Source organism: Bos mutus, chromosome 12, assembly GCF_027580195.1.
Source record: "Bos mutus isolate GX-2022 chromosome 12, NWIPB_WYAK_1.1, whole genome shotgun sequence".
Classification (NCBI taxonomy): Eukaryota; Metazoa; Chordata; class Mammalia; order Artiodactyla; family Bovidae; genus Bos; species Bos mutus.
In genome coordinates this window covers 34,977,782-34,990,338 of record NC_091628.1, presented here as the reverse complement: position 1 = coordinate 34,990,338, position 12,557 = coordinate 34,977,782, and positions in this window count along the sequence as shown.

Below are 12,557 nucleotides of genomic sequence, written 5' to 3'. Positions count from 1 at the left end.
TGTAGAATTATTTTTCAATTTCGTTTGAGCAGTGTTAACATTTTCAGAAAATCACATACATAGGAAGCATGTATGTATTCTCCTGGGCACTTTCACTCAATAATCAGGATGTATCTTTTTTCCCCAAGAGGGCATGTCCATAGTTGAATGGACACTGGTGTCTGCCTGGAGCCCGTCTATTCTGTGCAGGACGCTGGCAGGGCCAGGCATGCCGATTCTGTCATCTGCTGCAGTGGGCGGGGGGCTGGGCAGCTGCCAGACGGGCCGTGCAGCCCTGTCCTCGGCCCCTGGAGGAGGGGCAGCCCCGCGGCTGAGGTCCGTGGACTCAGGGCGCTGAAGGCTGTGTGCTGAGGGGCTATCAGGGATGCGGTAGATGGCAGGAGCCACCTCTGCAGAGGTCTCCTGATGCCGGAGTCCAGCTGTCACTGGTCACTTGGATCCTGGGCTATATCTCCCCTGCCTGGGCGCTCACAGCTACTCCAGCTGTCCCTGGTGCAGGTGGGTTAAAGTGTGTTTGTTCTGCTTGGCTCAGGGTGACCCATGGCTGATCCGGACAGCGGGAAGACCCAGGACCAGAGTGACCTTGATGGGGGTGCGGGAGCCAGGACCTTGCTCAGGTGTGATGGCTGAGATGGGACTGTGGGAGAGACCACTTAGGGTGGGGGTGAGAGGGCTGGTTTAAATGAGCCTGGTGGAAACAGAGGTGCTGGGGAGCTAGCAGGAGCCCCCGTGGTGGGCTGGGTGTGGGGTCCCAAGGGCCTGGGGACCCTCCAGAGAGCACAGGGGCCTGGTGAGCCGCATCTCAACCTGTGCCCTAGCGCCCATCCTGCCTCGGTCAGAGGGAGGCTCCGGGGGCTCAGGGCGCACTGGACCCTGGCTCTCCGGTTCCCAGCCCTGGCCGGTTCAGCCGTGGGAAGGACAGTCGGGACACCCGCCCCTGCCAGGCAGGGCTGCCCCCTCCTGCAGGAAGGAGAAAGGAGCCAGGCATGAGGGACCCATCGGGTTTGTGGGGCACGTTGGTGGGAACCTGGTGTTCACTTTGCAGACTCGCCCGCGTTGTGGCTGAAGCTAAAGGCCAAACGTGCGGGAAGGGCGGTCAGACTCGCCCTGGCTTCCTGGCAGCGGAAAGGGTTCGGGTTCGGCCTGGCTCCTGGTGACTGACGGGTGCTGGAAAGGACTCAGACATTCCCTCCACCTCAGCCAACGCCCACCCTGCAAGTTTGCTCGTCAGCATGCGGGAGTAGCTAGGGACGATGCTTTCTCTGCTGTTTTCTCTTTATTTCTTGCAAATGGTCTGAATGCTTTTATCCACGAATTGCCTTAATTTGACCATTTTTGGTGAGTTTGTATCCTTTTTTGCTTCACCATGAATTTTGAATTAATCTAAATCTGAGAACTGATTCCCCGGGACACTGGAGGTGTGATCCTTGACTTTGACCCTTGGGCCTTGACCCTTGGCCCGGAGACGAGAGGCTGAGAGCAAGGAGAAAGGACATCTCCTTTGAGGTTCGCTCTGATGTTGACCAGGTCTGCAAGATGACTCAGTGTCTCTCCTGTTTATAAAACTGACTTCGTAACTCCTGGGCCTGCTGCCTGTGACAGGATTTTATCCCCTCAGAAGAAATGACCTGTTGAAGTGTAGTATATGATTAAGCACTGCATAGCCTTTGATTTCTATTCATATGCCAAGTTTAGACATTTTTGGGGGCAGCTTTCTGAAAGAAAGAATCCGGTGTTCACAATCTCTGGGGCTCAACCAGTGCATGGTGACCACACAGCTACTTTCCCTGAAAACACAAGTCCTTCCCTTGTGCTGGCTCTCATTGTTCTCAGCAACTGAATTTGTAGGTGATTGTTCAGCTCTGCTCTCTTTCTCTCTTTTTTTTCGGTCCTGTCCCATCAGATACGCATTCCAAGAAATTACCTTAAGATCTGTTTGACCGTGAAAGCGGCATTCCCAGCTGTGCTCCAATCGCCTGGATAAAAGAGGCGAGAACATCCTGGGTGCTGATCACCTTTCAAAGCGGGCGTGTGGGGAGTGAGCCCACGTCCTCAGCCCTCACCGCCACCGACCATTGTTGGAAACAAGTCATGATGTCTTAGGAGATGCTGTTCGTGCCAGAGAGCTCCGAAAGTTTTCCCAACTGCACACATAAACAGGAATTACTTTCCCCGCCTTGAAATGTGGCTACCACGCAGAGGAGATGGGGCAGCTATTTAATAATGCAGAGCAACTGAAAAAAATAAATAGTGACGTACAGAAGTGTTCCACTGGGTGTGTGGGAGGGTGCAAGTGAGGGGCAAGCTCTCGTCTGATCAACATCACCTGGGCTGGGCTGGGCAGGGCTCTGAGGGCCTTGGTTTTGTGTCTCCCAGGAAAGCCAGCCCCCCTCTTCAGCACTGGCTCCTGGTCATCTGCTAAGTTGGCTGATTGCAGGGCCACCGACTCATGGGCCGTCCTTAGAAGCGGGATTGGCCCTCCACGCTGGCTGTTGGAGGGTGCTAGCCCCAGGAAGAGGCGGCCTCGCTCAAGGAGCGGCGACCTGATTCTGCAAGGACTTTTGCAGCTGGGTGCGGCCCTGGGTGGACGGGAAGAAAACGCAGTCCAGGGCTTCCTGGTCCCTGTACAGTGTGTTCTCCAACCTCAGAGACACGGACAGAAGTCCATCAGCTTGGCGTCTACACTGTTCTTACATTGATCTTCTCACAAGGGCCACGGTATCTCCAACAAGACCCAGAAAGTGTCTCTTTTTTTGGACCACAATTTCATTAGCAAAAATAGCTTCTGCCTAGGCCAAAGAAGGACTCAGTTTAAAAGCAGAGCCATCTTCTCTGGGTAGATTTCAGTTTAGGGAAAAAGTAAAGCTGATGACTGCTGTTCTCTCTCAGGCTTCTGTTTCCCAGAGAAGTCAACTGTTTTCACTGCTAAAAGAGAGGTGCCCACAAAATATACAACCCACCAGAACCCCTGGGGCGGGGGTAGAGGGCAGTGCCTGCAGGGAGCTACTGCTGTAAACTCAGGCCTCAGAGAAGAGGAAAGATCTCAATAATCTAGGTATACAAGTTAAGGAGGGCTTCCCTGGTGGCTCAGATGGTAGTCTTCCTGCAATGCAGGAGACCCGGGTTTAATCCCTGGGTTGGGAAGATCTCCTGGGGAAGGAACGGTCAACACTCCAGTATTCCTGCCTGGAAAATCCCATGAACAGAGGAGCCTGGCGGGCTGTAGTCCATGAGATCGCAAGAGTCAGACATGACTTGGCAACTAAACCACCACCACAACTTAAGGAACTAAAGAAGAGAAAATTAGACCCAGAGCGGGCAGGCGGAAGGAAGGAAGATTAGAGTGGAGATGAATCCAGTAGAGACGAGACAAACAACAGGGAAAAAACAAAAGAGGATTCTCTGGAAAGACCAGTGCAATTCACAGACCTTTAGCCGGATTGACAGAAAGAGGGGGCTCAGAGGTGTCTGGGGGACTCAGGGGTCTCTTGGGGGCTCAGCGATGTCTGGGGAGGAGGTCTTGGGGTATCCACAGCGCTCGTTCTTCTGTGTTAGGGGTGGATGGTGCTGGCTGGTCTCTGCCTCGCCTGGACCCTGAGCCTTTGCAGGGTTGTCCTAGTAAATGTGGGGTCATGGAGGGTCTGAGGCCACCCCTGGGAGGGTTATAATGCAGGTCAAATAAAACAGTGCATTTTCCACACCTGAGTCTTTCTTCTAGGAACAAAATCGGGAACCATAGTCATCCAAGGAAACCTTGAGGCTGGGCTGAGTGGGGAGGGAAGAGGTGGGGTGTGCCTAGTTGGGCTGAGAAGGGCAGGTGGTGGGGATGCTGGTCTAAATGCAGCCACTCCCTGCGTTGGCTGGTGACTCCAAGGCCCTTTCTGCCCTGGTCACTCCTCAAGCCCGGCATTCCATCTCCTCCAAGTTCAAGGTCAGGGCTGCTGCTGCAGTTCTCCTTGGAGACAGCTCTGATTCTCCACGGAAGGTTCCACTTTCCCAACTGGGCCCAGATCAAATATTGACTTTGCTAATTTTAAGTCATTTCGCCATAGACAGTGGTGCTTTACGAGGACATGAAGACATGCTCGGGCGGTGACCACTGGAGGACGCCTGGAATCCAGAAGCACAATCCCTGGAGGGACCCTGGAGGTGTGCTGGGCTTCCAAGGGCCTGGTCCTTGGCTCAGAGCATGTGAAAATGACCCTCACACCCCGTCAGTGCCTCTGAGCTCTGGAGTCAGGACATGCTGAGCCGCTGATGAAATCAGTGCTCTTTCTCAGCCCAGAGTCGGGGTGCAGGCTGCAGGTTTGGAGCCTGTGGAGCTGGTGGGCTGGGTGGAAAGGCCTGGGCTGGCCCTCTGTCCTCCCCATCCATCCCCTAGAGTCCTGACCCCACAGTGGACAGGCGGCGATGGCCACGCGTGCCCACCATAACTCTTGGCAGACATTCTGGTACATACCACCCAAGACACACTGCTGTCCCGTAGAACTAGTCTAGGCCTCACAGGTGGCTTGTATGACCAGTGCTTTTCTTCTGTTATGTGCCACATGCTTTCATGACTTCAGCTCCTGGGAAGTCATCGTGGCTAGCCCGGCATCCTGTTAGGAGGGTGGGGGCATCCTGGGAGGAAGTGAGAACAGATGGGGGTCTGCAGAAGGAGCGTGAACTTGAGTGTTTCTCGGTTCATGTTGCTCAGCATGTCCCCATAAGGAGCAAACCCGCCAGGCTGCCAGGCCTGTTGAGTTTCCCCTGCCCTTGGTTGTTGGTAGGCTCTGTGTGGGGGTCGCGGGCCCCCTTCCCTCCTCTGCTCACCTGCCGAGGGCCAGGCTTCCGCCCTGCTTCCTTGAACCTGGGGTTGCATGAAGGTGGTGTTGCTATAAACAGGGAGAAAGGACTTGGCCTCTTCCTCGTGCTTTTTTAGCAGCCCTGTCTCTCCCCTGTAATTTCCCTTCTCCATTTAGACAGCGCTGCAGCCACAGAAAGCCATGCTGGCCAGGCCAGCTGACCCGGACCCCAGCCAGGCAGAAGCCTCCTGGCGTTTTGCGAAGATATCACCTCACCCCACAAATGTCGCCTTCTGTGAAGGGCCAGGCTGTCTGACACACAAGATGGGCCGAGTGGGACTGGCACGCGGGTGCGAAGACTGGAGCTGGTCCACCGCCTGCTCGTCCTCAGACGACGTGGAACTGCGGGTGGGATGAGGCGGCCAGGCTCTAAATTTACCCCCGCCTGCCGGAGTGACCCTGGCAGCCCGAGGGCACACTGGCCTCCTGATAAGGAGGTAGCTCCTTACCTTGGTGGTTTGCCTTTTGACGTCAGACCAGGTAGAGGCAGCTTCCGGTCTGTCATGGGTGAGGTTGGGTTGTGCCCTCCTGCCTGGCCCTCGGGGTCCAGCACCACACTGTCCCCAGGAAAGAGGACAGCTATCCTACCGCATGCTCTCTGGGTCGACTTCCCGGTCGTTAAGGAGGGGACAGCTGTGATCGAGGGCATCTTTGTCTGGTAGTCAGCAGTGGGGACAGAGTTCTCTCTTATTTTCCTGAATTCCAAGTTATCCTGCTCAGAATGAAAAAGGCACATGGACCCCAAAGGGCTCAAATGGTGGTGCAGTTTGCCTGACTCCCTGGGGCTGGAAGGGCCCACAGAAGAGACAGATAAGAACCATGAAAATCCATTTGGCCTTCCCAGGGGTGGGTTCTGTGGGCTGTCACACGTATAGACCCTCCCCAGGGGTGACACCAAGCATGATGAAAACCAGCCTGATGGCCTCACTGACGAGGCAGAGTCTGGCTCCCTGAGCACTGATGCCACTGTGCACACCAAGGACAGTGACACGGTGGCATCAGTCACCAGATTCAGTTCCAAAGTGCCCCCGAAGCCCTGCAGCTGCCTTGGGATGGACTAGGAGTTCTGTGTTCAGACGGTCGCTCTCGGGCCAACACTGATCAAGGCCTCAGCGTTAATGAAGTAAGCCCACGGTATGTGCCTCACGTGTTTATTGTGGAAATAAAGTCTGACACTGAGCACTTCACAAATAGAGGTTGCTGCTATGTCATCCCACATTCTTCAGATCAGAATGCAGTAACTAAATGGTTCATTTTTCAGTTAGTTTTCATATTGTTATGTTGATGAGACCGCACGGTTTGAGACGTACCTGTCTTGTTTCCATCACTGATAGGATAACAAACAATTGCAGGTGTAAGGTTGAGGGTCGCTGGGTCAAATACAGGATACCCAATGATTCTGATTTTCAGATAAAGAACAGAACACTGTTTAGTATAATTCTGTCCCAAAGATTGCATGGGATATATTTATACTGAGGAGATATCCATCGTGTATCTGCAGTTCAACTGGATTGTTTTTGCTAAAGATGGCAACTCCAGCCAGGGTAGAAGAGCAGAGGTCAGTTTTGGAGGGAATGACGTAGCTTAGGCAGGCATGCCGCTCAACACAGGGACCATTCCAGCTCCAGAGCTCAGGTACAGCCCTGGAGGACTGAGCCTGAGAGGAACCTGCAAGCCCAACCTGGGAGCTTCTACCCTGCTGGACTCTCTGTGCTATCTTCTCCGAGTGTTGTTCAGTTGCTCAGTCATGTCCAACTCTTCATGACCCCACGGACTGCAGCATGCCAGGCTTCCCTGTCCTTCACCATCTCCGGAGTTTGCTCCAACTCATGTCCATTGAGTCAGTGATGCCATCCAACCATCTCATCCTCTGTTGCCCGCTTCTCCTCTTGCCGTCAATCTTTCCCAGGTAATCTGATTTTATTTGTAACTAAACAGTCTGAACCAGGCAGGAGTTGCAGAGGCTGTACATGACTGGCTTCCATGAGGTCTGGATAAAAACACCCAAACCTCGTGGGCCTGCTGAGGATAGCAAGTCAAATGGAAGAGTCAGGGCCGTGACGTGTCGGACTCTTTATGACCCTGTGGACTGTAGTCTGCCATGCTCCTCTGTCCATGGAGTTTTCCAGGCAAGAATATTGGAAAATTCCTACTCCAGGGGATCTTCCTGATCCAGGGATCAAACCTGCATCTCTTGCGTCTCTTCTTTGGTAGGCAGGTTCTTTACCACTGCAGCACCTGGGAAGCCCTCTCAAATCATGGGCTTATTTTAAAACACAAAGGACTATAAATTATAGTTTCTTGTACACAGTGAACTGACATTTAAAAATCTTCAGATAGTGTCCTTCCGATGAACTCAGAACAATGTCCTTTTTCTCTCCTCATGTGGGGTCCACAGAGCAAATATCACTTTTATTTCACAGTTGGGGAAACTTGCCCGAAGCCAGCAGCTTCCTCTGTCCTGTATTGGTGGCTCCGTGTCAGGATCAGGGTTTCTAGCCTGGTGGTCAGTCCCAGCGGGGTCTGCGGTTTCCCTGAGAGTTAAGTTATGTTTTACTTGGGAAGAGGTTCAAGTTCCCCAATTCCATGTGATTTTAGAAATTTAGACCAAAGAGCTTACCCGGCCATTCATTGTTTTCATCTCTCAAATTCCACGCCTCTTGTTTTTGACTGTCACAGCACTGGCTCTAGCTGTTTCAGGGCTGGAGGTCCAACCGAGGCTTCAGACACTGCTGCTCTTCTGGTCCCAACACCAAGATCTTCTGGAAGTTGTGCCAAATGTCTTCGTGGGTGGAGGACTGAGAGTGACTGGTGGAGTTCTTCCTCAGAAATCTTTTGCTTTTCCACTCTGTGAAGTCTTGCCTCAGCATCAACCCATCCCCTGGAAACTGTGTCCGGCTCATGACAAACTGGTTTTCTCTTTTCCCCCTGAATCAGTGATTCATCATTTATTTTGGTCTTGCGAAGACACATTCTCCAATCTTGATGGCATCCACAAACCATTTGACTAACTTAAGTAAAAATGAAGGAAAAGAACCTTCGAAGAGCAAACAGGACAGTTGAATCACTCAAGCTCTGATGTGTGTGGACAAGATCACAGACGCTGCTCTGTGTCCCCCTTCCAGACTACAGACCAATGACTTAAAGATTGAAGTGCACCCCGTGTCCCCACTTCCTTGCCCTACAAAATGTGTTTGTCATGAAAAAGAACTTAATTTTTTACTATGATTGAATTACCAGCTGCTTGAATTAAACATTTTCATGATGGTTTATCTCCTACCAAAATATGTTCTGTTTCCTTGACACTGGGGTGAGTGTTTCATTAAAGAGTATAAAGAGTTTGCTTTACAATTTAAGAAGAAAAAAGCTGTAAGTCACCTGGCATTGGAAGGGCTTTGTACTGTGTCTCATCATGGCCTTGGGGTCGCTGGTGTCAAAAGTCAGAACCTGGCAGATATTGGTGGTGAAGCTTTGGGCCTCTGCCTCCTGCTATTTGGTAAAGAATCCACCTGTCAGTGCAGGAGACCTGGGTTGACCCCTGCGTCGGGAAGATCCCCTGGAGGAGGAAATGGCAACCCACTTCAGTATTTTTGCCTGGATAATTCTGTGGACAGAGGAGTCCAGAGGGCTATGGTCCAGGGGTTCAGGAAAAGTCAGACATGACTGAAGCAGCTGAGCACAGACACGCATTCATCCGGTTTGTGAAAGAGACCGGGTGGGAAGGAAGGCGGGGACAGGTGGTGGCCTGCAAGTGGCCGACTTCTCTGCCCAGACACTGCCACCCTCACTGTTTGCGGAGGCTTTGCAGCGTGCGCACTTTGACTTTAGGGTGAGGGGCTTCCGGTCATGGACACAGAGAGAAGATGCTAAATGCCGCACCCTGACCTTGAAGCTGGAATGCGGGCAGCCGTGTGGGCAGGCCTCACCTTTTCTGGGGAGAAGGTTGTTGTTTGCAACACGTGGCTGTCCAGTTTGTGAAAGAAGGAAATAAAATAGGCTGATGATGTCTCCGTGCTATTGGGCGCAGCTGGAAGCTTCCCTGGCAGAGGGGATGGGCTTGGGCTTTGAGGACTCTCTCCCGGGAGGGAGGGTATGGGGCTACATGGGGTAGGAGGATGTGTGTGGGTGAGGGGGGCTGTTCCAGTCCATGCTGTCTCTCTCCTTGGGTTTCTTTCATCCTTGGGGCATCTTACCCTGTGGTGTGGACAATGAGCCCCTTGTCCAACCCGAGGCCGCCCTCCCGCTCCAGGTGACTACAGGGCCTTCAGCCTCAGCTCAAGGGCAGCAGAACTCAACACTCGCCGGAGAGAAACAAACCACTGAACTTGAAATCGGTTATCAGAAATGCCTCTTCCTGATAAACAGAAGAAAGGGCCTGCCTCCCCCCTCACTAAAAAACCCTGGAAAACTGCAGAGAAGGCGTTGACTTGCCTTTCTCTCTCCCAGGTTTATGGCTCAAGGCTCAGATCTTGGTGAAGATCCACGGTGTGAAATTTCATTTCCCTGAACTTCCTGAAAATTTAAACAAATAGGACTATTTTCCAGAACGTTCCGAAGTTTTTATGTTTTTTTTTTTTTTTTAATTCAGCTCCGTAATTTATACAGAGGGACAACTTCGGCAGCATAGTATTTCTATGATTGCATACCCCAAAGTGACTTTAAGAATGAAACTGTGAAATCCGCTACTCTGCCGAGCCCTGACCTGACCCGATATCAGCTCTGGGGGCATCAGCTTCCGTCTCGATTTGGGATCAGCATCTGTCCACCCACCCCCATCCTCTGCCTCCTCCTTTTCACTCCTTGGAGCTCTGGGGACTTCTCCCTGAACCAGAGCCCAAGGTGTTAACTCATAAGGACACAGCTGGCAGATCCAAGGATCCTGTGACATCTGTCTTTGCAGCTGTTTTGAACTTGAATTTTAAGGCTACTAACAATGCTAAAGGAAATTAACCCTGAATATTCATTGGAAGGACTGATGCTGAAGCTCTAATACTTTGGCCACCTGATGCAAAGAACTGACTCATTGGAAAAGACCCTGATGCTGGGAAAGATTGAAGGCAGGAGGAGAAGCAGGTGAGAGAAGATGAGATGGTCGGATGGCATCACCGACTCAATGGACATGAGTTTGAGCAAGCTCCGGGAGACAATGAAGGACAGGGAAGCCAGTTGCAAAGAGTCAGACATAACTTAGCAACTGAACAACAACCACAAATAAAGTATTTTAAAAATAAGACAAATGATCGTGGCAACAGTTTGGGTAGTTCCTGCCAACTGTGTCTGATGATTTGGGGTTCTGTGTTGAACTGGGGCTAAGTCTCGGAGGACGTGTCTTGGAAAGGTCACCCCAGAGAAGGGACTTCCAGGTGGAGCTCTGAAGAGATGCTGCGAGTTCACCGGGCGAGGATCTGGGAGAGCAGGGGCAGGGCAGGGGTGCAGGGAGGCCCCGGGGACGAGTGGGAGGGTGCTGAGGGGCGGGGAGGAGTTTTCGTGAGGAGTCCTGCAGGCCACAGGGTGGATCCTGAACTTTGCTGGGAGCATGAAGCGACCTGAGCCTGGTCTTCTGAGCTCCCAGCTGGGAGACCCAGGTTACTGGCTAATTCCTGGGCAAGTCTGCCAGGGGCAGAACCACAGGATGGGGAAGTGTCCCCCTTTGAAGTTTCCCCAGTGGGGTGGGCGGTGGGGGCGGGGAGAGCTTGGTGTCCTGAGGACAGGAGCACACCGTGCATCAGCCTTCAAACCCCGGCTCAGCTGGGCGCAGAGACAAACTGGTTCCCTGTCTAGTTCTTCTCTAGTTCCTTGTCTGGGCTGCAGGCAGCTCGGGCTCTGGGCTGGGGTCTCCCAGGAAGTCTTTCCCCTCTGGGCTGAGATGTCTTAGGAATGACAGACGTCTGTCTTCTGTCCCCTTCATCTCCCCTGACTTCCCCATCCTCCCGCTCTTTTTTTTTTTTTTATGTCACAGACCCAAAACCCTTACAAGCTTTTTAACTAAACAGACTTTTGTTGACTGTCAAGCACATTTAACTGTATAAAAAGGCGAGAGACTAAAACAACACCATGAACTCACATGTAAGAGCTAAAATGATACCAGCCTTTCTAGAAGAAAGTGAAGGAGAAGATGATTGTGACCATGGGTTCTGCAAAGATTTCTGGAATGGGGCACAGAAAGCAGAAAACAAAAGTATCTGTAAATCAAACATCATCAAAAAAATAAATAAATAAACCTTTTTGCTCTTCAAAATATTGTAAGAAAATGAAGCTGGAGATTTGGGGAAAATGTTGCAAGACCTACCTGGCAACAGACTTGCTCTGAAAAACGCGTCACTCAATAATGAGACTGTGAAAAGCGTAGATTAAGTCTTCCCTGGTAGTCCAGGGGTTAAGATTCTGTATTTCTGATGCAGAGGGCACGGGTTCGATCTGTGGTTGGGAAACTAAGATCCAAGCAATGTGTGGCAGGGGACACCACATGAAGAGCCGAGTAAAAATGGGCAAAGAACTTGAACACTTTACCAAAGAAGTGAAACGCTGCCTCATGAGTCATAAAGGAAATGCAGATTAAAACCACAATGACACACACTGCACACCCACCAGAAGGCTTAAAATTGGAGAGATCTGCTAAACCAATTCTTAGAGAGGATGTGGACCAACTGGGACTCTCAAAAATTGCTGGGAGGAATGGAAAACAGTGCAGCCACTTTGGAAAACAATTTGTTGAAAAAATTAAAAATACACCTATCAGGTGACCCAGGGCTTGCCAGCCACCCTGCTGTGGGGATTTCTTCACGAGACCTGAAGGGAGACCCCTGCACGCGTGAACACTCCCAGGACCCAGCCAGGGCAGCCACGCCTGCAAGGCTGGAGCTGGACCTGACTTCAGGAACGTTCTGTTCTGATGGGTCTGGGAAGATCAGGTTTCACCAAGCTGATTTAGGAGGAGCTGAGGTCTTTGGAATTATTTTAGCTTCTTGGGGAATTTCTGGGAATCTCTGACATGATGGTTCTGCTTCTGGGACCATTCCAAGCTACAGAATAATCTTTAGAAACCCAGCAGGTTTGCTGTGCTTTGGCAACTTTTGTTGCTGTTGTTTTTTAGTTGCTAAGTCATGTCTGACTCTGCGACCCCATGGACTGTAGCCCACCAGGCTCCTCTGTCCATGGTATTTCCCAAGTGAGAATACTGGAGTGGGTTGCCATTTCTTCCTCCAGGGGGATCGTCCCAACCCAGGGATCAAACCTGAGTCTCCTGCATTAGCAGATGGATTCCTTACTGCTGAGCCACCAGGGAAGCCCTTTGGCAACATTTAGGGATGAACAAAACCTCAGTGAGCCTTTGGGGAGAAATGTGTTGATAAGTAGCTCACCAAAAATGATAGCAATTTGGTACAGGAATGCCAGGAAAGTTTGGGTAGATATTGATTTTTTTTTTTCCAAGAAATTTTAGAACCTAGGTAGAAGAGGTTCTGTCAGAGGCCACTGGGTTTAAAAGCAAGGAGAGGGAGAATATTCTATGTGTGGACACAGATTAAAGACATATAAGCAGTGCATGTAAGCCACATAACGTGGGGCTTTAACTTACGTAAAGAAAACATTTTAAAAACACTTTGGAACAAAATTTCTGAACATTGTACATTCTTGCATTTCTGCACCCAAAAGACATGTCATTTTTTTTAACCAACATTATACAACAATCTTACTTTTGACAAATAAATGCAG